The 23,791-nt window shown below is 43.2% G+C and overlaps 1 protein-coding gene across 3 annotated transcripts in view; it reads left to right on the top strand.

Annotated features, from left to right (window-relative positions):
- CAMK1D (calcium/calmodulin dependent protein kinase ID) overlaps nt 1-23,791 on the top strand; it is a 507,832-nt gene that overhangs the window by 301,525 nt on the left and 182,516 nt on the right. The gene's annotated exons all lie outside the window — the stretch shown is intronic.

Genomic DNA, 23,791 nt, shown 5'->3' with positions numbered 1-23,791 from the left:
AAAAAAAAAAAAAAAAAAAAAATACAGTTTTGATAAACTATTTTGACTTTTTAAAAAATTAGTGAATGTTTAAAGTAATAGAAATGTGGCTGGACATGGTGGCTTATGCCTGTAATCCCAGCACTTTAGGAGACTGAGGCAGGAGGATGGCTCAAGCCCAGGAATTCGAGACCACTCTGGGCAACATAATGAGACTCCATCTCTACTAAGAGTACAGAAATTAGCTGGGTGTGGTGATGCACACCTGTAGTCCTGGGTGGAAAACTGAGGTGGGAGGAACACCTGAGCCTGGGGAGGTCGAGGCTGCAGTGAGCCATGGTCTTGCCACTGCATTCCAGCCTGGGTGACAGAGTGAGATCCCCATCTCAAAAAAAAAGCAAAGAAAAGAGAAACATTTAAACTGATGACAAAGTTATGATGGTAAGAAATAAGTTGGTCCTTGACAGATACTAAAAGCATGTCACTGAAGAGATGAGTGTTCAACACCTTAAGAAAGGGATGCAGGGGTGGGCGCAGGGCTCACGTCTGTAATCCCAATACTTTAGGAGGCTGAGTCAGGCAGATCAGTTGAGACCAGGAGTTCGAGACCAACCTGGCCAACATGGTGAGACTACATCTCTACTAAAACTACAAAAATTAGCAGGGCATGGTGGCGGGTGCCTGTAGTCCCAGCTACTCGGGAGGCTGAGGCAGGAGAATCGCTTGAACCCAGGAGGCAGAGGTTGCAGTGAGCCAAGATCATGCTACTGCACTCCAGCCAGGGTGACAGAGTGAGATAGTTTCTCAGAAAAAAAAAGAAGAAAAAAGGAAAGGCCACAGGCTTTTGCTTTTTTACCTGCTAATTAGATGGCTAAATCCAGAAAAATAATGGGCATGCAGTTATACTGAATTTCCAGCAAAAGGCGGCACAGGTGAAATCTCACGGGCTGCGCAATGCTGCGTCTTGCTGCATTCCTCGTATTTGTGTAATAATTATTTGCTGGCCTGTGGATGGGTTCAGAGCGATTTCCTGGAAGTCAGGGCCAAATGCCATTTATTCCAGCACTTTCAGGGCCTGGCATGTAATTGTCCAGTGGATGATTCTTGAATGAAACACTGACTGTCCTTGTAGATGAGAGAGGAAAATAGGGACTAAATAGCGCTGCAATTAAACAGATGGATGATAGCTGAGCAACCACACACCAGGGCTGCTGTCCAGTGGAATGTGGCAGAGTTGGGGGTGACGGATAAAGCCAAAAGGAAATGTCTTGGAATTTCCCCAGGACTGGGTCAGAACATATCCTTTCCAACATTGAAAGAAAATAGCGTGGATGAAGCCGTGGAAGACCTGCCTGTTAACTTCACATACAGCCAGAAGGTGGATCCAAAAATTTCTACCAATAGTGAGAGATACTGTAAATGACATTTGATCTAATACTGATTTTTTTTCACATTTTTATGCTTTTATTTTAATTTTACCTCTCACCCTCTTTTTAGTTTATTTTAGGGTTTGTAATTCTGATTGGGTCTTGACAGTGTAGGAGAATGTTCTAGAGTTATTTCCAGTGAGTGTCAGGGAATATTCTGTAAAGAAAACCTGAGAGTTTTTCCCAGTATACTGTAGATAAAATATATGTAAAAATGATGAGTTAAAAGTAGTCCTGGGAGGATCAGTTACAGACCTTTTTTTTTCTTAAATGACTGTGAAAATCGGGGATAACTTCTTTATTCTCCTGACTAAATTACATTTTGGTTTTTTGTTGTTGTTTGTTTGTTTGTTTGAGACGAAGTCTTACTCTGTTCCCTGGGCTGGAGTGCAGTGGTGCGATCTCAGCTCACTGCAACCTCCGCCTCCCGGGTTCAAGAAATTCTCCTGCCTCAGCATCCCGAGTAGCTGGGATTACAGGCGTGCACGACCACACCAGGCTAATTTTTTGTATTTTTAGTAGAGACGGGGTTTCACCATGTTGGTCAGGCTGGTCTCGAACTCCTGATCTCATGATTCATCCGCCTCACCCTCCCAAAGTGCTGGGATTACAGGCGTGAGCCATCGTGCCCGGCCACATTTTGTTTTCATGCAGTCAGTGTGAGCTCACCTTCTTTGGCCATAGCAGGGGTCCCCAACCCCCAAAACCCCATCTGTTGACTATTAGGAATGGGGGCCGCACAGCAGGAGGTGAGCGGCAGGTGAGTGAGCCAAGCTGTGTTTGTATTTGCAGCCGCTCCCCATCCATCACCCACATTCCCGCAGGAGCCCGGCCTCCTGTCCGATCAGCGTCGGCCTTAGAGTCTCACAGGAGCGCGCGCGCCCTGTGGTGAACTGCGCGTGCAAGGGATCTAGGTTGTGAGCTCCTGATGAGACTTTAATGCCTGGGGCCGGGCACGGTGGCTCACGTCTGTAACCGTAGCACTTTGGGAGGCCGAGCGGGTGGATCACTTGAGGTCAGGAGTTCGAGGCCAGCCTGGCCAACACAGCAAAACCGCATCTCTACTAAAAATACAAAAATTAGCCAGGCATGGTGGTGCATGCCTGTAATCCCAGCTACTTGGGAGGCTGAGGCACGAGAATTTCTTGAACCCGGGAGGCGGAGGTTGCAGTGAGCTGAGATTGCGCTACTACACTCCAGCCTGGGCAACAGGGTGAGACTCTGTCTCCAAAAAAAAAAAAAAGAAAGAATCTAATGCCTGATGGTCTGTCACCGTCTCCCATCACCCCCAGATGAGACTGTCTAGTTGCAGGAAAACAAGCTCAGAGCTCCTCCTGATTCTACATGATGGTGAGTTGTAGAATTATTTCATTATACATTACAATGTAACAATAATAGAAATAAAGTGCACGATAAACGTAATGTGCTGGAATCATCCCGAAACCATCGTCCCCTGAGCCCTCTCCTGGTCCATGGAAAAATTATCTTTTGTGAAACTGGTTTCTGGTCCCAGAAATGTTGGGAACCACTGGGCTGTTGGAGTTCCCCGTGAACTTCCCGCCCTGTGGTCCCTCGCACTGTCGCTCTCTGAGTCAAACAAGCAGGGCAGAGTTAGCTCTCTCAGTTTCCCAACAAAAACAAATGTTCCTTTTTCCATTAATGTGAATCAAATAAATAAATACAACCCAAACCCAAGGATTATGTCAAGTGACTAAGCCTTTGACACCAAAAGTCAATTCCTTTCATTTTTTGCGACCCATCACAGAACTCACAGCATCTTAAGATGCCATCAAAATTAATCTTTCCTTGCCCAAAGCACTTGACCCATACGCTAAAAACCTCCATGCCTCTTCTCAGAGGTTGGCTTTTCTTAGTTTTCTCTCCCTGGTCACTGCACCTGCCGATGCTTAGTTTGTGCTTAGCGGGTTCCTGCTGAGCCGCAAGATCCCCAGCTCTTAGTCATCTGGGCTTTGGAGCTTCCTCTAGAACTTTAGTAACCTCCGATATGGAGGCTTCCCTCTTCTTCCGAAGGGGCTTCTAGCCTTTTATACTGAATTATACATTTTCCTTACTGGCAGTGCAAGCTGTGATTCCTATCTTATGTAACTCCACAGACAAAATGACTTTCAACATTATTTTTTCATAAGCCATTACGAGTTAATATTAATATCATGTTAATATTCCTATAAAGCTATGTTAAAAGGATCTCTTCTTTATCTCCAAAGAAAGTAGAAATGTGTGTCCGGTGGCTCACCTAGAAATTTCATGTTAGGAATAGACGACTAATATACAGAAATCTAAGTGGGTTTGTTTGAAGGTTAGGTAACCTTCACGGTGGTTTAAATTTGTGACCTTTTTTTGCAAAACAGTTGCTTTCTTAGCATATCTGATCTTTCCCATTTACCTCAGATGTCGTAGAATCACTCCAGAGTTCATATCCTCCTCTGCCTTCTTTGTTCTTTTCACATTTTCAAGTGGTTGAATGTTTCCATGAAGTATATGAGGCCCAGTGAACATGTTCCCACACTTTGTGCTTGACAGGAGCGATCATTTATCCTCTACTATTTTTAGTCAGGCTTAATAATGACATTCATTATTGAGCTATTATTTAAAATTTTTTTCTAAGCCCACATTAGAAATACACTTCTATTTTTGTTTATACTTATGGGACAATGTAAGAAGTGTGTGAACGTTTCCACTTGCTGTCTGTATCTATTAGGATGTCTTTGATCATAAGCAACAAAGTACAAAGGTCAAATCGGCTTAAGTGATATGTGGGCTTCACTGGTTGACGTATCTGGTCTCCCAGAGACAGAGTGGGCTTACATTAGAATTGATTCAGTAAAACAACAGTGAGATGAAGAGCTGGGCCTCAGCCCTGATGTTTGCCTGCTCTCCACAGCTTCCGTTACATAGTCACTTCCTTCTTGGGGTCACAAGATGGCTGCCAGTGACGTCCAGAGCCATTGCTTTCTTGTTTAAGGCTGGTGCCAAGTGCACTAGTCCTACATAGAGGTAGAGTTAGCGTTCCCCAAAGCACAAGTTGCATGGGGGCGATGTGGCTCACCAAATGAAAATCGAGAATTTACCAAAGGAAAGAGACTTGGACGGCTGATGGGCAGCACCGTCATGTCTGCCACACCATCTGAGTATTTAAAAAATAACTTAGCAGCGATGCATCTAAAAATGCTGCCTGTGAGATCAATGTTCCTAAGAAAATGTAAAAGTTTATTTCTCTTCTTTCACCATGAGGCTGTCTGACTTTAAACTATTTTCATACTACTGGAAGAATTTCTGTAATTTCTCATAAATGGCTAGTTTTTTAAGTAACTGAAACATTGTAAATAGTATTTCTGTTTAGAATCTTCTGCTGAACAGAAAATAAATTGCTGTGGGAAGAATTACTTACTTTAAAAAATTCTGTCAATCCTTTTTATGCGGAAGCTGGATAAAAACTCGAATCCTTAGTATATATAGGAGGTAATTTCTGAAGGAAAATATTCTTATAGTTGATTTTAAAAGATTTTTCCCTAGAAAGTTATGTTAGGATAACAGTTTCCTGAAATGTTAGCAAGCATTTTAATATTCTTTCATCTTAATGATTCATAGCTTCTGTCTCACTTCTGTGGCTCCAAAGAGAACCCTCTCTGACCATAATTACAAATACAGGAGAAATTTTTTAAAATCTTGTTACATAGCTTGTATTATTATAATATTACAGAAATAGTAAAAGTTTTTTTCTGGAAGACAAGTACTCATCTTAAAGAAATGTAGAGAAATATATCCACATTTCATTTCAGAGGCAGTTGATGGGGCCAGAAAGAAGTGAGCTTAAGAATGAGACAGTAATAGGTTTCTGTCTAAGATGTGCCACAGAGCTAACGGTGAGACCTTGAGAATACCGAGCCTCCTTGCATCTCAGTTCCTCCTTGTAAAACAGGGATAATAGGCACCTCCCCTAGGGTTTCCAGTTGTCCACATAAGATACTGAAATGAAACGTGATTAGCCTGGTATCCTGCTCATACTAAGCTCTGAGTAAATGAGAATTATTACCAAAAACATAGGACTGAACAAGAAAAGAAGTAGCAGAATCCAACTCAATTATAAGACATTACTCTATTACCTAAAAACTCTTTATCATTCAATTGTTGTGTTGCGGTCTTTTAATTTATTTATTTTTGTTTTTAATTGTAATTTTTAAATTTTGTTTGCAGTTGGAGTATCACTCTGTCACCCAGGCCGGAGTGCAGTGGCACGATTTTGGCTTACCGCAGTTTCTGCCTCCCGGGCTCAAGCAATTTTCCTACCTCAGCCTCCTGAGTAGCTGGGATTGTAGGCATGTGCCACCATGCCTGGCTAAGTTTTCTAGTTTTAGTAGGGATGGGGTTTTACCATGTTGGCCAGGCTGGTCTCAAACTCCTGACCTCAGGTGATCCTCCTGCCTCAGCCTCCCAAAGTGCTGGGATTACAGGCATGAACCACTGCACCTGGCCCCTCGGTCTAGTCTTTTACTTTAGAAACACATTACAGTTTTCTTAAAAATTTTCTATATACCAATGCTTTGCAGAAAAGCCGTTGTTGTAAAAATATATGTATGTATTTCCATCTGTGAATATATATTGAAAGGGAGAGAGGCTGATTTTCAGTTAGGTGGGAAGTGTTCTGTGTTCCAGAAGAATGTTCCATTCTTAGACCTGGGTAAGAGGAGACCCTGCTTTAGGAGATTGTGTCCTGGCCATGAGCCAGCCAGCCCTTCCCATGGAGTGAGATGTCTGCAGGGTGAAGGACATGGGGCCAAGGACGTCTTTCCACCCAGTGCTTGTGGGTGGGTACTTCCCAGAAATTCTTGACCCCAGAAATTCTTCTGAAGTGACTTTGAATGCACTTCCGGGGCCCATATGGACTGCTTCCTGGGTCCCTCCTCCTGAGAGCTGGCAGCACTGCTGGTGGGATGTCCTTAGGCCAAGGCAGGTCTGTGTGCAAGTGTGCAAATGGAGCTTGGATCTGCAGGCCAAAGTTCTGGACAGTCAGAGATAGGATGCGAAGCGCCGAGGAGGCCACTTTCCCCATGACGCCATCTTGAGAAGAGTCCAAGAATTCAAAATTCCAACCTGGTAGGGGACAGAACATTCTTTATTGAACCATTTGTTGTTTTGATTTATACCTTTATATAAAAAACTACTTTTTATAGACTAGAAAGACATTATGTTCCGGGACATACAGCCATTGTGACTAGCTAAGAGTTCGTGGAGCACTCACTACATTCTCCCATCTGCAAATGGAGGGCTGGCTAGAATATTGGCTTCCAATTTTGCCTAATCATTAGAGTTACTACAGACTTTTAAAAAAGTTCGTGATTCCCAGGTTCCCCCTGCCTGGCGATGGGATTTCAGTAGGACTGGGTAAGAGCTGGTAATGGTTATGTTTTCAGTGTTCCACGGGGATACTGATGATCAGTAATGGCCACTCTGCTAGATGGACTTCAGTGTCATTTGCTTGCTAGCCATCCATCCATGCATGCATCCGTGCATGCATCCGTGCATCCATCCATCCATCCATGCATGCATCCGTGCATGCATCCGTGCATCCATCCATCCATCCATCCATCCATGCATCCATCCATCCATCCATCCATGCATCCATCCATCCATCCGTCCGTCCATCCATCCATCCATCCATCCGTGCGTCCATGCCTGCATGCATGCATCCATCCATCCATCCATGCATCCATCCATCCATCCATCCATCCGTCCGTCCATCCACTTACTTACTTACTTTTTTGAGAGGAAGTTTCGCTCTTTTGTCCAGACTGGAGTGAAGTGGTGTGATCTTAGCTCACTGCAATCTCTGCCCCCCAGATTCAAGTGATTCTCCTGCCTCAGCCTCCCGAGTAGCTGGGATTACAGGTGTGTGCCACCACACCTGGCTAATTTTTGTATTTTTAGTAGAGAAGGGGTTACGCTATGTTGGCTAGGCTGGTTTCAAACTCATGACCTCAGGTGTTCCGTCCACCTCAGCCTCCCAAAGTGCTGTGATTACAAGTGTCAGCCACCACACCTGGCCTCTCTTTTTATTTAATCTTGACTTCAAAGATCCTTTTTTAAGTATGTGTGGAGATCAGGGACTAGTGTTCATCTGAAGGCATTTTGTATAACAGGCATCTGTTCAAATTTATTTTTTAATTTTCTAGAGACAGGGTCTTTCTCTGTTGCCCAGACTGGAGTGCAGTGGTGCAGTCATAGCCTTGACCTCCTGGGCTCAAGTCATCCATCTGCCTCAGCCTTCTGAGTAGCTGAAACTACAGACACCCTCCACCATGCTCAGCTAGTTTTAAAAAATGTTTTTACAGACCAGGTTTTACTATGTTGCCCAGGCTGGTCTTGACCTCCTGGCTTCAAACAGGCCTCTCACTTTGCCTCTTGAGTAACTGGGATGACAGGCACGTACTGCCACATCCAGCAACTCGGTATCTTTTACAATCTGTGCTTTGCCAAGGTGGAGTACACACTAACACAAAGAGGCAGTTTACACAGAGAGTTCATTACCTTGACTCTACGCTGTGTTGTCAGGTTCCAAGTGTGAGTGAATGTTAAGATAGGAAGAAAAGAGCCAGCCGGTAGATGGACACGTGTCTGAAAGAAAGGGGAGGCCAGCTGGCAAATGGCGAGGAGCTGTGTGCGGGAGGAGCCCATGGGAGCTCGATATGGGCTGAGGCCGATCCCCTCTGCATCCACGGAAGTTCCACCAAGTAGCTGGTGCATTCTGCATTCAAGGTGTTTGTTGTTGAAGAGGAGAACATCTTTCAGACATGTACAGGATATTTTCTGAAGACACAGGTATTCAGTCAATGGTATTCTAATTCTGGAGCTATAGGAATACGCCAAAGAAAGAGACCCCAGATAATGACAGATCATGTTTTTTTTTTTTTTTCTCTGACAGTCTCCCTTTTCTTTAGAAACAAACAAAAAAATGTTGGTGAAAAGAGTAATGAAGTTGACATTTTGCAGGATGCATTTTGCCATGATTACCTCTGAAGAGCTCCTAACTCCAGCTCATTCTCCAAGGAAATCTTGGCATTTACACTGTGGTCAAATCGACTTTCTCCACTTGTTCATGATGAAAGAGAAAAGTGTATGTGAACTTGTCACTTGGGAAATTAAAAGTGGAGTAAAGTGAAGTTCCAAGTCTCAAGTGACCCCATGAGTGGGAGCAAGAGGGTCAGGGCTCCAAGCAGGGTTTCCCAGGAACAATTTTGTAGTGTTCAACTTCAGCATCCCTGCAAGATAGAATACCGCCTTTAGTTTTTCTGTAGCTGAAGTTTTACACTTGGCATATTACTTTTTAGTTCCTTTAGCATAAAACCCGCACAGGTGGCCTTGGTGACGAAGCCCCTCACAGTAGTCCCTCCTCTACCCTTGGAGGGGCTGCCATCCACCTGAGTGTTCTGTTTGGCTGCAGCACCCTCATGCTTCTCTGCCCCAGCTGATGCGGTTCCCTCTCTCTGACGTGCTCTGTTCCTTTGCCTTCCTGTGCAGGGCTCACCGGCCCAGACCAGAGTGTAGACTCATCCTGGGGTACAGTTCGACCAGCGCACCCAGGGCAGGGCCAGATGCCAGGGCAGGGCTGTGCCTGCATAGCCCTGTGTCTGGCTCTCTGGCAGGACGCTGGTCATGCCGTGTCATGATGTTTATATACACCTCTGTCTTCTCACACTGGCCTGGGAGCCACCTGGTTTCAGGGACTGTGTTTTATCTATCTTCAGGGCCCTGCTGCCTAGCCTCATGCCTGGCACTCCTGGGTCCCCTCTCTGTTTTCTGAAGCCTAGTTTTGTGGGTTTTCTGTGAGCTGTCAGCACACAACGTGCCGCGATGCCACTCAAGGGGCTCTCACGTGCAGTGGACATGGCGAAAGGGCAGCAGGGATCATAACAGACTGTGCCCTCCCTGCCCCTCCCCTGCCCACTCCACTCGCCCCAATCTGCAGTGCAGCTGGAGCCTCCTTGTGCCGCGTTCTCTTGTGATGTCCAAGCGACTGTTGTATTAAGCAGAGCTTTGATATGTTTATTTGTTATCAAAAATATTAGCTCTGCAGACACTTAGTCCTCCAGCAGCAGCATCCCTCACCCGATAAGGATTAAAAGAGAGGGAAAAGGATGCATGGGAGAAAACAACCCATCAGGGGGTTCATCTCACCCCACACCCTTACTGTAGGGTTCTGCACCTGCCACTCTTCCTTCCCCAGATTCGAGTTTGCTTCCCCTAAGGCTCCCTGGATTAACCATCACACATCCCCACGGGGCTTCATGAGACTGGGAATGAATCTGGACACAGGCTCTTGCCGGCTTTTTAGGAGGCACCGCAGTTTGCTCCCACCTCCACCTTCCTCCCACTGTTTCTTTACCCCTCCACTGTCCTCAGCATCCTCCCCCTGAGATAAATCATTCTGCCAGGTTCTCTGCCTGCCTAGTAAGTTAAGCAGTGCTGGCTGTGACCCCGAGCCCCACCTGTGATGAAATAGCAACTTGAACACTGTGGGACTTTAAACTGAGCTTAAGGAGGACGGCCAGACATTTATGCCTACGTACAGACAGATTTGTGTATGCACACATCTCTACCATTGGCACACTGTTGGCTTCTTCCTGATTTTAACACAGCTTTTATTTTATTTATGTTTTTGAAATGGGATCTCACTCTGTCACCCAGGCTGGAGTGCAGTGGTGCAGTCATGGTTCATCACGGCCTCGACTTCCCAGTCTCAGGCGATCCTCCCACTTTAGCCTCCTGGGTAGCTGGGACCACAGGCATGTGCCACCACGCCCAGCTGATTTTTGTATTTATTTATTTATTATTTATTTATTTATTTATTTTTTGGAGAGAGAGGATTTCACCATGTTGTCCAGGCTGGTCTGAAACTCCTGGGTTCAAGTGATCCTCCCGCCTTGGCTTTGCAAAGTGCTGGGATTACACGTGTGAGCCATACTGCCTAGACAACTTTGTTTTTGTTTTTAAAGAAACTGTAAAGAGGCCAAAGATTTAGGACAAAGGAGCTCATTACCATTTTTGGAAATCACTTTTTGAGGGAAGATCTTCCCTTTGTATTTGAAAATCTGTCAGTAATAGTCTTCACTAGTTGGAGTGGGGAAGAAAGCTTTTAATTTCACTTTTGAATTGTTGATTACACTGGTTCCCTCCACTCCCTTGCCCCCGCCTTTATTCTATTTTTTTTGTTTGTTTGTTTACTTTTCTTCACTTTTAGTGGTAGAGTCTTCTTTAAAAATAAATTCTTAGGTAGAACCCAGTACATACACGGTAAGAATTCTAGCATGAATTTATATTTTCAATTTTATAACATTTATTCTAAATTGTGTCAGTGAGAACACACGTTAACATGTTGCTGTTCGCGTTGGGTATTGATCGCAGTGGGGCCTGGGCAGGTTGTATTTCATTACATTTTCCGAGTAGTGGTTGAGAATCTGGAGGGGTTGGGGTGAACCAGACTGAAAAAGCACTGGTCAGAAGTGACCTTAATGGAATCCAGCCACGGAACTAATATGATCTGATGCTTGGAGGAAAAGATCTTTATGCCTGGCACTGCCTACAAGATACTCAGTGGCCCCAGTGTGATCTCAGCCTGGCCCAGCCCTCCCTGCTCTTTGGCTTGCAGACTGCGGCCACCACCTGGGCATATCGGCTGTGCTGCTGAACGCAGGAGAGCAGCAATGGCCACACTCTGTCTCCCCGGCTACCCTTGGGTCATGGTCAGGGACATTCCATGTGGCTGGATTTCTTCTGGCCCCTCATCCTTCTTGACACAATTGCTTTTGCAAATTCCCTGTGAACTCTGGGATAGAAAACTTTATTAGCCACAACCTATTTGTAATGTCATTCCTGACAATTTGCAGATAGCCCTGGAGGTCACACTGGGAAGTTTCTTGAGTTGACATCCTTGATCATAATCTTTTATTAACAGGATATAATAAAAGTATAAGCTCAGACCACCTCAGCATTTAACACTGATCTATCATAAAACTGCAATTTGGAGAGGTGGATGTGTATTACACACCCCTCGTTTAAAAAAATCAACAAAGCAAAACATGCTGCTCTTTCTAATTGCGACTCTAATCTCAGTTATGAAGAAATTCATTCTTTCTTAAGAAAGAATACAGTGTCTTAGTTCGTTTTCCATAACTTGTAACAAAATAGCTGAAACTGGGTAATTTATAAAGAACCTTTTCTTTATTTCTTACAGCTATGGAGGCTGGGAAGTCCAAGGTGGAGGGGCTGCATCTAGTGAGAACCTTCTTGCTGTGGGGGCCTCTTTCTGCAGAGTCCTGAGGCATTGTGGGTCATCACATGGCTGGGGGGCTGAGTGTGCTCATATGCTAGCTTAGGTCTCCCTTCCTCTTAAAAAACCACCGGCCCACTGCTGTGATGACCCATTAATCCACAAATGGGTTAATCTGTTCATAAGGGCAGAACCCTCACAATTCAGTCACCTCTAAAAGGCCCCACCTCCCGATACGGCCACATTAGGGATTGCATTTCAATGTAAGTGTTGGCAGAAACAAATATTCAAACCAAAGCACAGAGTTGTTCTTACTACGCACACTGATAGAGATGATCAGAAGATAAGATACTATATTTAAAAACATGCATACAGTGAACCACAAACACCCTCATTCATTCTCAACATATGAGTGCTTGAAAGATGTTTTCTTCCATTGGAATGTGCCTGGTTATCTGAAGTCTGAGTGTGATCTGAGCCAACCGGGTGACAGTGTTAATTACTGATGTGCAAAAATTAAAGAACACTCAATTCTGCACCATCATCTCTGAATGTGGGCACTTTCCTAGAATGATGAGGAGCATTTTACAGTGTAAGTTCAATCCCCCTAAGTCTGACAGTGAACTGATATTAGATGGTTGTTCAAAACAGACTTCCCTCTCTCTTTTTCATCTTGCTATTTTCATTTCATCTTTTTCTTTTACAATTGGCTTCCCACTTTCCAAGTAAGTGTTGCCATACCCCAGTAGCTTTAGTGCAATGCCCAGAACCATTTTGGCCTGTGTTTCTGATGCTTCATTATCTAGTTTGAATAAAAGAGCAGCCCTGGGTCCTCCAATTTCAGTAGGTGCTATTCAGGGCACCTGTTGGCTTGGCATAGTTATGGGTTTGAGTTGTGAAATATGGACCCTTCCATGTGGGTATCAGCACAGAGAAAGCACAGGACATTAGTGGTAGGAAAGAAAAAAGAAACAATACCTTTCCCCTAGGTTCCAGTGCATTATTTTGGTTCCCTTCCACTGACTTATCCTCATATAAATGCAAGTGTTCACAGCTAGAAGCCTCGAAGATGCTTCCTGAATTCAAGCCCAGCATCTTCAGTCTGGGGTATACAGAGTATGTGAGGAAGCTGCAGGATACACCCCAGCAGTTCTGTGTCATTAACAGTATTTCATACAGGAATAGCTTCTGAATTCACATTGTAAGCATCCACAGTGAATCTGAAACAAGCTTTCTGAGATTTCCCTTTCGAAGGTGATTTTGGGTGTGTGTGTTCTCACATCAGTGAAGCTAGGAAATCCAAGCTACGAGAGTTAATCTCTGTTCCAAGGCGGGTAAGCACCTTAATGTTTTCCAAGACTCTTGGTGCTTATTCTCATGTTTAAAATGTCCACAGAAATATATATTACCCTTCAACAAAAAGTTACCAAAAGGTTAAAAGAAGGAAATGACAATATTCCTTTAAATGTGTTAGTGTTTCAAAGCCTTACTAAGAAATAGTAGAAGAAATACTACTAATACTACTTGCTAAGAAATATTAGTTGCTAATACTATAATACTTGCTAAGAAATGTTATTTTTTCATAGTCTTATCCTGAGAGGAGTAACGGGTTGACCATGTAGCCTTAAATCTTTATCCTTAGGACACCCTGGATCGTACCTTAAAAATCAGACTTATTATCAAATAAATGTATTCAACCTAGATAAATTTAAAATGGGCATGGAAGCCATGAAATTACCAACTCTGAAGCATCTAAAGTTGAATCCTTTCCCATGACCTAAGATTCTCCATCATTTAGTAATAAATGATTTACCAGTGGTTCTCAAACTTGGCTGCACGTTTGAATCACTGGAGATACTATTGTTATGCTTAGGCCACACCACAGGCCAGTTAAATCATAATCTCCAGAAGTGGTCCAGTTATTAGTATATTTGGAACTCCTCAGATAATTCTAGCATGTATCCGAGCCTGAGACCCACTGGATTAGACTATTCTTGCATTTTTATAAAGAAATACCTGGCTGGGTGCGGTGGCTCACACCTGTAATCCCAGCACTTTGGGAGGCCGAGGTGGGCAGATCATGAGGTCAGGAGATCGAGACCATCCTGGCTAACGCGGTGAAACCACGTCTCTACTAAAAATACAAAAAATTAGCCGGGCGTGGTGGCGGGCACCTGTAGTCCCAGCTACTCGGGAGGCTGAGGCAGGAGAATGGCGGGAACCCAGGAGGCAGAGATTGCAGTAAGCCAAGATCGCACCACTGTACTCCAGCCTGCGCTACAGAGCAAGACTCTGTCTCAAAAAAAAAAAAAAAAAAAAAAAAAGAGAAATAACTGAGACTGGGTAATTTGTAAGAAAAGAGGTTTAATTGGCTTATGGTTCTGCAGTCTGTACAGGAAGCACCATGTTTCCTATACGTGCAGACTGCAGAACCTGCATCTGCTCGGCTTTTAGGGAGACCTCAGGAAGCTTACACTCATGGTGGAAGGCAAAGGGGGAGCAGGCATGTCACACGGCGAAAGCAGGAGCGTGAGAGAGTGGGAGGGGGAGGTGCCACACAAGAAGCCACTGTCTCAAAGACAGCACCAAGTCATGAAGGATCCACCTCCATGACTTGAACACTGCCCTCCAGACCCCACCTTCAAGTATTGTTGATTAAAATTTAAGATGAGATCTGGGCAAGAACAAATATTCAAACTGTATCACCCATTCACTGGTAACTTTTCGTGGATGGTAACAGAAATAGGAAAGAAATACACAGTCAAATCTTAGAACCTTTTTCCCTCTAGTATGTAACTTTGGAATGTCTGTAGTCTGTATGACTTTTGGAAGGCGAGAATTAATTGTTCGTGTGGTCATTCATTCGTTCATTCATTCTTTCTTTCTTTCATGAACATTCCTTGAGTATTGGTATGTGCTAAGCACTGGATTTTCCACACTGAATTGGACCTAACTTATCTCTCCTTCGGTCTAAAGACCACCAAGCCTCAGCTGGACCTCTAGAACTATTCTAGACAAGAACAAATAAATCACTTGGGCATTTCTGTATTGGTCCAGGCATTGTGGATGCTGATGTGGGAAAAGGAAAAGCAGGTCTTTTCTGTGTAAACAACTTCATGTCTCAAGCAATTCTGTTCTGTGTCCAGCTGTCAAACTTGTCTGTGTAGATGAAGAACCTATTGATGCACAAGTTGTCACCAGGTTCTGTATAGCAAGGACTATTCCAGACAACACTGAATATGGGCTTAGAATCAAACTTGATGGTTCTCATATACACCTTAATGCACACTGCCTCATTATAAATTTAGATTCATTGATTGTTAGAGTTGGAAACGACCTTGGAGACTTTCCGGTCTGGCTGGTTAATTTCTAGACAAGGAAACTGAGACCCAGGAAGGTGGTGTGGCCAGAACGTGGTCATAGGGTCAGAGAGGGAACCGGCTCGTTGATGCCCCTCCTGTGGGACCATTACAGGCTCTAGCCCTGCATCCCTACACATATGAGTGCTGACTATTCCCCCACACCGGGTACCTGCATTGTGCTAAGGAGGCCTGGGGTGCTCTTAAGAAAATACCACAGGACCAGCCTGGGTAAGGTGGTGAAATCCCGTCTCTGCAAAAAGATACCGAAGTTCGCTGGGTGTGGTGGCAAATGCCTGTGGTCCCAGCTACTTGGGAGACTGAGGTGGGAGGATCACTTGAGCCCAGGAGGCCGAGGTTTGCAGTGAACTGAAACCACACCACTGCCCTCCAGCCTGGGTGACAGAGAGACCCTCTCAAAGAGAAAACTGCCATTTGTGCACAACGGTTTTTATTGTCATTTGTTTGTTTATAAGGATTCAAGGAAAAATTCACTTCACAGCGAGTATCAACATGTAGTACTTAATCTTTAAAAAATAACAACAAAACTAGCTTACAGACTTAAGAGCTTAGTTGATTTAGGTATCATAGTCTTGGCTCCTTAGTTGCCCATTGAGTATAGCTCCATCTTCTGGCAGCAAAGAGAGGTGATCTGAAGCTTAGAATTTTGAATTCTGCTCATTTCCTTAAGCGGCCTATCGTCTATAACACAAGATCTCTAACTACTGAGTAATATGTTACATATGTGTGTGTGTATATATAACATTTTTATATAAACACATGTATATACATATGGATAGAAAAATAACAAGATGACACATTTTGATGTTCATTTAACAAATGAGGAAGTCAAATCAAAGTATTTAACGACTTGTTCAAAGTCTTGTAGTTAGATGTATCAGAGCTAAGATGCAAGCTAATCTCTTGATTGCTTGTGCAATTCCACTAATCAGTATGCATTTCTTTTTGTGTGCACCTTTATGGATATATTTTGGTAAACTTGGTGAACTTTGGTAATGATTTTCATCAAGAACTTTTTAAAAGCACCTTTCTGGCCAGGCACAGTGGCTCACGCCTGTAATCCCGGCACTTTGGGAGGCTGAGGCAGGCTGATCACGAGGTCAAGAGATTGAGACCATCCTGGCCAACATGGTGAAACCCCATCTCTACCAAAAATACAAAACCTGGGTGACAGAACGAGACTCTGTCTCAAAAAAAAAAAAAAAAAAAAAAGAACTGGGGTGGCCCAGAGGAAAGGTGATAGGTGCTGCGAGCTGTGAGAAACAGCAGAGGGGTCTCAGTGGAGGTGATAGAGAACTGAGTCTTAAAGGATGAATATTTTCATAAGAAGATAGGAGAGTGATGAGCACACTCAGAAGAAGGTGTGCATAGTTGGGGAGGGCGGGGTGTGCGAGAGCTGCCTGCGTTCAGTAAAATGTTGGTGTGGGGCAGGGGTGGAAGATGATGTGGAATGAGCAAGTAAAGACCAAATGATAGGGGATGGGGAGAGGGAAGTGCTGGGGAGGGAAGGGCATGGTCCGTGCCTACGGCTCCACCCCCAGGTCCGTGCCCACGGAACTAGGTGAGGACGGGTATTTCTGTTTTTGCGCCCAAAGGTTGCATTCCCCAAGACTACCCTGGCCCACCATGTCCCCATCCTGTGTCTATAAAAACTCTAAGACTCTAGTGGGCACGCACACAAGTGGCTGGACATCGAGAGGAATGCACCAGCAGACACAGGCACCAGAAGATGCCATCAGGCCATCGACCGGCAGAACGATATGGAGTTTGGCTAGGGCAGTCAGAGGAGAGCCCAGCTGCTGGGCAGCGTGACTACAGGAGAAAACCACCTTCCCACTCCATCCCCCTTCTGCCCTCCCCATCCACCTCACCGAGAGCTACCACTCCATAAAAAACTTTGCACTCATTCTCCAAGCCTACGTGTGATCTGGTTTTTCCAGTACACCAAGGCAGGAACCCCAGGATACAGAAAACCTTCTGTCCTTGTGATAAGGCAGAGGGTCTAATAGAGCTGATTAACACAAGCCGCTTACAGATGACAAAACTAAAAGAGCACCCTGTAACACACGCCCATGGGGGCTTGTGGAGCGGTAAGCATTCACCCCTAGATTCTGCTATGGGGTCGGAGACCCACAACCTGCCCATCTGCATGCTCCCCTAGGGGTATCAACAGCTGGCACTGAGGAAGGGAGCCACTCCCCCTGTCGCACGCCCTGCGAGTGGGATAGGGGAACTTTTCCCATTTCACAAGTAACAAGTAACTTATAAGCCATGCCGTTGTTCGAACTTTCTCCTATACTACAGGGAGCAGGTGGATTTCAAGTTAAGAAGTTTTATCAGCTCTATATTTTGGAGAGATCACTCAGGAGACAGCATGGGAAATGGATAGGAAGAGACTGAGACCAGAGGGAGTTGAGGAGAACAATTAAGTGGTTATAAATTGTGAATGATCGTCTGTGAAATAGGAATAATAATGCCTACTTTATAAGGCTGTTGCAGAATGAAATAACACCTGCGAATGTACATGTTTATTAAAATGAAAGGTATTACTTTTAATACCATCTGGCCAGTATTTCAGTGCTGTCACTGTTCTTGTGACTGACAGTGTCCCAGTTTTCTCAGCATTATTTCCCACACTGCTTATAATGTGAGAAAACAAGAATTTGACCTTAGTAAGGAGGAAATGATTTTTTTTCAATTTCAAAAAAACATAAGTGTTTACTTAGACAAACAGAAGTGTTTTGCCAAGACCCCACAATATCCTTCAGATACTTTTGAGGCAATTCCATGCCAGGGAACCACAGCCTCTCTTTTTGTGTGAATAAAATTTCAACTTTCTGGGCTGCTTAGAGTGACAGTGGTGGGTGGTGAAAGACTTGGTCTTCTATGGCGTTTGCCTGTGGAGAGAGGCCTTTCACAGACTAGACTGCGAACCCGGAAGTGCCTGAAAAACGGACCGGAAGCTGATTGCAGCACATTGAGGTAAATTCCTCCTTGCACATTTCAGGGCAAGCGGTGCCTCGCTATCCCACCTCATCGTGTCTTATAATCAGTTTCACTCTTGTCTCTCCCTTCCGATTATATTTTCTTCCATCCCTTGTCTTCATCTGGCGTCCATAATGTAGGTGGGTCAATGCCCATTACTAGAGAATAGCAATACCAAGGAAAGGGATTTTGTGATCTTTTCCTTCCTCTGAATACCTCATAATTGCTGCCATGGATGCCCTGGAACTCAGTAAAATGATGGAATGGAAAAAGTGAGAAATGCTGAACTTTTTTTCTCCTCTCCTCTTTTGTGCTTTTCTTTTTCTTTCTTTTTCTTTTTTTTAAAATTTTCCACATTTGCCATGGAGTTAAAATTGTAGATCCTTGAAATGGGGAACATGAGGGTGGAGGGGAAGATGTTACTCTCACTCCACAGGAGCACATGTAGTCAGTAGCAGGCTGACCCTTTGGGTCCTGATGTTCCCTTACAAAGCTTGGGGGCTTTGTAACAGGGTCTACTTGTACATTTGGTATCAGTTATTTTTTATGCATGAATTAATTTTAAAATGTTTTCTTGGCTTTTTCTGGAGTTTTCTTGCTTGGCTGTCAGTTACTGTATGGGCAGAAGTCTGCTTCAATGCCCATGTGCTGTTTCCCATTCAACTTGACTCTCTCTGCCTGGACCCACTTCCCTCTATCCATTTCTGTGCATTATTGGAGATTATGGAGGTTTTCATGTACGTTACCATATAAACCATTTTCTCTCTGTATATAGATGTGTCAGCTTATGCTTACTTTGGGCCTGGTAAATGATAAGTGATGAAAATTAAGTTGAGGTTCTTTTTATCACCTGAAGTTGTTTTCAGTGACATTATTATGGCTTTGAATTATGCACATTTCAGGACATTTTGCTATTTCAGAGTCAACATCCCTTATGGATGAAGATCCTCTTGGCCATATTTTGGAAAGAGTGTTGACCTCTGGGATTTAACTGTGCAAGTTGACAGAATCTCCATTTTCGATTTGCCTGTAACTGACATCTCTGCCTCTTTTCTCTGTTCACTTGATTCTCTTTTTTGATGACACTAGCAGATACGGGCTAAGGAGAGGCTCTTTCTAATTACTCTGGACTTCTCCCTATTCCTTCTGCTTTTCAACATCTCTTTTTCTGATTCAGTTTGACCTACTAGAATTTCATCTGTTAGGATGTTTACAACCGAGTATCTTGAGCACATCCACTGGATTCAAGATAATTCAAGAAATCTCTGCACCCACAGAAGTGGATATTATATTGTTAATGATGGCATATTAATACTTTGACTTTAGATGTTATAATTTTATAGAAATAACAATATGAGCTCTTGGATATTCTCATAACTTAGTTAAGTTATAGCATAATTGCTTTAACATGGGCTTGGGAGTGAGAATAGACTTAGATTGAATCTCAGCAATGACAATTGTGAGTTCTGTGATCTTGGAATACTTACTTAGCCTCATGGGATCTTAGTCTCCTTCCTCATTTTCTCCTCTTTTAAAAATTGAGAAAATAATACCTACTTCATAGACTTGTTAATAGTAAATGAAATAATTAAAAATACTTAACACAGTCTTAACATATAGTTAACAATAAATGGTATAATACAACAGCAATATAAGCCAGGCCTAACAAAAGTTATAAAACTAGCTTATCACTAGGTTTAGATTTGTGACATCCCAGGGGACTGAGGAAATTGCACTTATCACAGAAAAGTCACAGCTGAAATGTTTAAGAAAACAATGTAAGAGAGGTTGTCAAAATTCCCAAACATATAAAGGGTAGAAGATGAGATCTATAGACTGGAAAGCTTGACTTCAATGCACAGCAAAATTCTGGAACAGAAAATTAAGCAGATGGTTTGTGATCATTTAGTAAAGACTGTAGTGGTTGCTAGGAGCTAACATGGGTTTACTAAGAACAAATCTTCCCAAACATCCCATTTCCCTTTTAAATAGTATTATGTGATGTGTAGAGCTGAGGAATTCTACTTCTGCAAAGCATCTAATTGTCTCCTTACGGATGGGATGGTAAAACACAGGATGGTAAAACAATGTCTAACTGCTAGGTTTGCAGCTAGACAGCAATCGAAGCCAGCTGATTAATGTCATGGTTGTCTTGATGGGGGTCTCTGGTGGAATACCATGGAGCTCTGACATGTAACCTTCCATTTAAAATTTTAATTAGGAATTTGAATGAAGACACATGGGATGGATATGTACCAAATACACAGATGGCCCGAAGTTGGGAGGGATAATAAGAGCAATAGATGAGTCAATCAGCATTCAGAACGCTGCTGATCATCTGAAATGCTGCGTGGAATCCAGAATGATTGGATTTAATGAAGCTAAAGGTGAAGACATTAAGCTCTCACAATATCAACCTGAGTAGGAAAGGAGATTGTGTTTGCTAGAAGTTCAAATTAAAAGGATCTGGTGATTTAATTGGCCCTAAACTGGATGTTCAGTAATTAACTATGTGCCATGCTCTTTGTTTGGCACTGGGGTGACAGTAGTGAAACAGTCAAAAGTCCCTACCTACCTGGAGTTTATATTCTCTGTGTGCCAGTGGTTATGCAGTGGTTCAAAACTACAACAATGAACTTGTTAGGTTTTATTGGTAGAAGTGTAATATCCAGCTCGTGATGGTTACTAGTTCTACTTTCCTTTTTTTTTTTTTTTGAGACAGAGTTTTGCTCCTGTTGCCCAGTCTGGAGTGCAATGGCACGATCTCGGCTCACTGCAACCTCCACCTCCCGGGTTCAAACGATTGTCCTGCCTCAGCCTCCAAGTAGCTGGGATTATAGGCACGTGCCGCCATGCCCAGCTAATTTTTGTATTTTTAGTAGGGATGGGGTTTCACCATGTTGACCAGGCTGGTCTCGGACTCCTGCCATCAAGTGACCTGCCCACCTTGGCCTCCCGGAGTGCTGGGATTACAGGCGTGAGCCACCGTACCCAACCTCTACTTTACTATTTAATACCAAATTCATGATACTGTATTTTATCCTGGGATCAGTATTTCCAGATCTGAATGCTAGAGTCTGGACAAATGAGTGACGATAGAGCAATGAGAAGAATATAAACCATATTGTAGGAAGATTGGTCAGCGATGAGAAGACTAAGCAGAGGCATTATGTCCCTCAAATCTGTGCAGGATATATGGGAAGAAGGTGGAAGCCAGTTCTCTGTTGGTCCTAGGAGTCATTACTAATGACCAGGAAGCTGATCTCTGGTAAACGTGAGACAGACTGCCTGAGAAGTGTTCCAGCTCCAGCCTCTGCATGAGCACCAGGAGGACTGAGACTGCCTTTCTTGTGTCTCGCTCTCCACCAAACTCAGAGTACCTAGGACTGTGCCTGGTACATGGCAAGCGCCCAACAGATATTTATTGAATGAATGATGAAAAGAGGGAATTGAGCATGAAGTGAGCCTTTGCATGGAATAGGCCCTCAGTTGGCGCTTGTGCCCTAGTCCTCAATGCATGGATAGTCATATGGCATTTTTTGAAAATAACTCATGCACTGAAATAATGTTAAAACTTTACGTTCAGCTTTGCATATTGTAAGGAATGTGAGGGTGGAATAAAGTACCTGAGAACAGATGTGGGAGGCCAGAATAATTTTTTTTAACCATGTTTGAACAGCTCCAAGTTAATTAAACCACTTTTCTTAAGAGACATTAAGAGGCCATTTTTGGATTTATTTGAAATTTCTCAAGTATGCTTATTCAAACATTACTCATTCCAGCTCAACTCCCATCATCTTCTTCAGGCCTTCTTCATAATTCTGACCCATTCAGGGCTTTGCTTTCTCTGAACTTAAAGGCAGTTCTACAGATTTTAGCATTTGATTCTTTTCTAATTTCTTCCTGAGTTTCTCTGCCTAGATGATAAGCTTTTTGATAGCAAAACTTATTTTTTACTTTTCTTTTCTTCCAGACACATAGCAGAAATGCAGCAAATGACAATTGTTTGATTGGTTGATGGAGCGATATTAATAAAATGTCTTTCCAGCCACTGTGAAACTGCTATTTTGATTGTCCCTGCTGTGTGCAATACTTCTTTGGAACGCTGCAATGAATTAAAAGCAATTTCTAGTCAGCACTCATGTGAGACATAGCAGGTTAAATAGGCTTTAATTCTCTATCCCATATATCAAAGGAGGGGACTGTAGTCCTAATTTATTGGGGTCCGCCACGTTGGCTAGGCAAGTGCTTTGTACAGACTTGATTCTTTGCATTATTGTTGAATCTGAATGAATGACTGAACTCTGGGGCTAAGACAGCCTTCTTGACTCAACCTCCAAGGCAGACTAGGGCTGCAGGTGCCAATCTCTAAACCCAATTTAGAGACTGAGTGATGTAAGCAGAGTGATTGGATTTAGCACATGAAAATGCAGCTTGCCTAGTTACATCTGAACTTCAGATAAACAACCATGCAGTACTTGGGACGTACTTAAACTGCAAAAGTATTCACCATGTTGCTACAATTCAGATGTAACTGTGTGCCAGGCACTTTCTCTGGCCACTCTTCATATAATCCCATTCCTCCTATTTCTCCAGAAATCTAGGCTCTTCATTAACTCTCAAATGAGCTGGACTAAAAGAAAATGTTTATGACCATGTGATTGATTGCAATGGCAAATTACAACAATTTTTCCAAAAAGGGAAAATCTACATAATGCCTACTTTTTGTGGGCATATTCTTTTAGGTATATCCAATAGTGATAATGCCATGATTTGTAGCATCTTGGTAGTCTCAAGTTAAGCTCTCTTGGTTTCCTTGGTGGCATAGTTTATTTGGCTCATATGCTATATGGCTGATAGTATCTTGCTCAGGCCGTGTAGAAACTATGGCTGACAAATAATTAGACTCTATTCTTTAGAATCAGGTGGAATGTGAATTTAGTATAATCTGTTGTTTTAGTTCCTACAAAACAGCTGCATTAAATACTACTAGCTATAGAATTCAAAGGAAAGCCTTAGCAGTCTTTGTTAATTATCTTGTTCTCTTTCATCTCAAAAGGAAGATAATATTCTTGTTTGTTTTCCACCTTATAAACTTCTTTTCGCAGGGAAGACATCACACATTTAGGAAAATGGTTTCCCTTTTTCCTAACTAAATAAGGTTTCTTGCTGTTTAGTGGCAACAGCCTTTCAATATCATTCATTCATTCAGCAAGCATTTATTAAGCAGATTTGTGCTAGGCACCAGGACCAACCAAAATGAACAGTGTAGTTCTAGCTTTCAAGAGGTTCACAAGAATCTGCATGTTATGTGCTTGTCTTTAAATGGTTCAGCAGTCATTTCAATGAGAGGCTTATGGTAAGAGCTAATTATCTCCTTGAGTAATGAAATATTTTTTTTTCTGTCCAATGCTTTAAATAATATCAAGCCTTACATTCTGAGCAGAAACTGCTCTTCATGGATAGTGCCAAGGGCTAGAATTCGGCTGTTTCCTTCTGCCCTGGTTCTTTAGTTAGGACTTAGTTGTTCAGAGTGGGGTCTGCAGGTCAGCAGCACCGGTATCTCCTGGGAGCTGGTTAGACATGCAGCCTCCAAGGCCCCAGCCAAACCTGTTGACTCAGGGCCTGCAGTGGAGCCAGATCCCCAGGCGATTCATTTGCACGTTGAAGTTTGAGCAGTGCTGGTCTCATACGGTATTTCTCAAGCTCTAGTTTGCACTTGTAGATTATCTCAG

Source organism: Piliocolobus tephrosceles, chromosome 9 (genome assembly GCF_002776525.5).
Source record: "Piliocolobus tephrosceles isolate RC106 chromosome 9, ASM277652v3, whole genome shotgun sequence".
In the NCBI taxonomy this organism is placed as follows: Eukaryota; Metazoa; Chordata; class Mammalia; order Primates; family Cercopithecidae; genus Piliocolobus; species Piliocolobus tephrosceles.
Note: the sequence above shows the minus strand (reverse complement) of the source record. Positions and strands in the feature narration are given on the sequence as shown.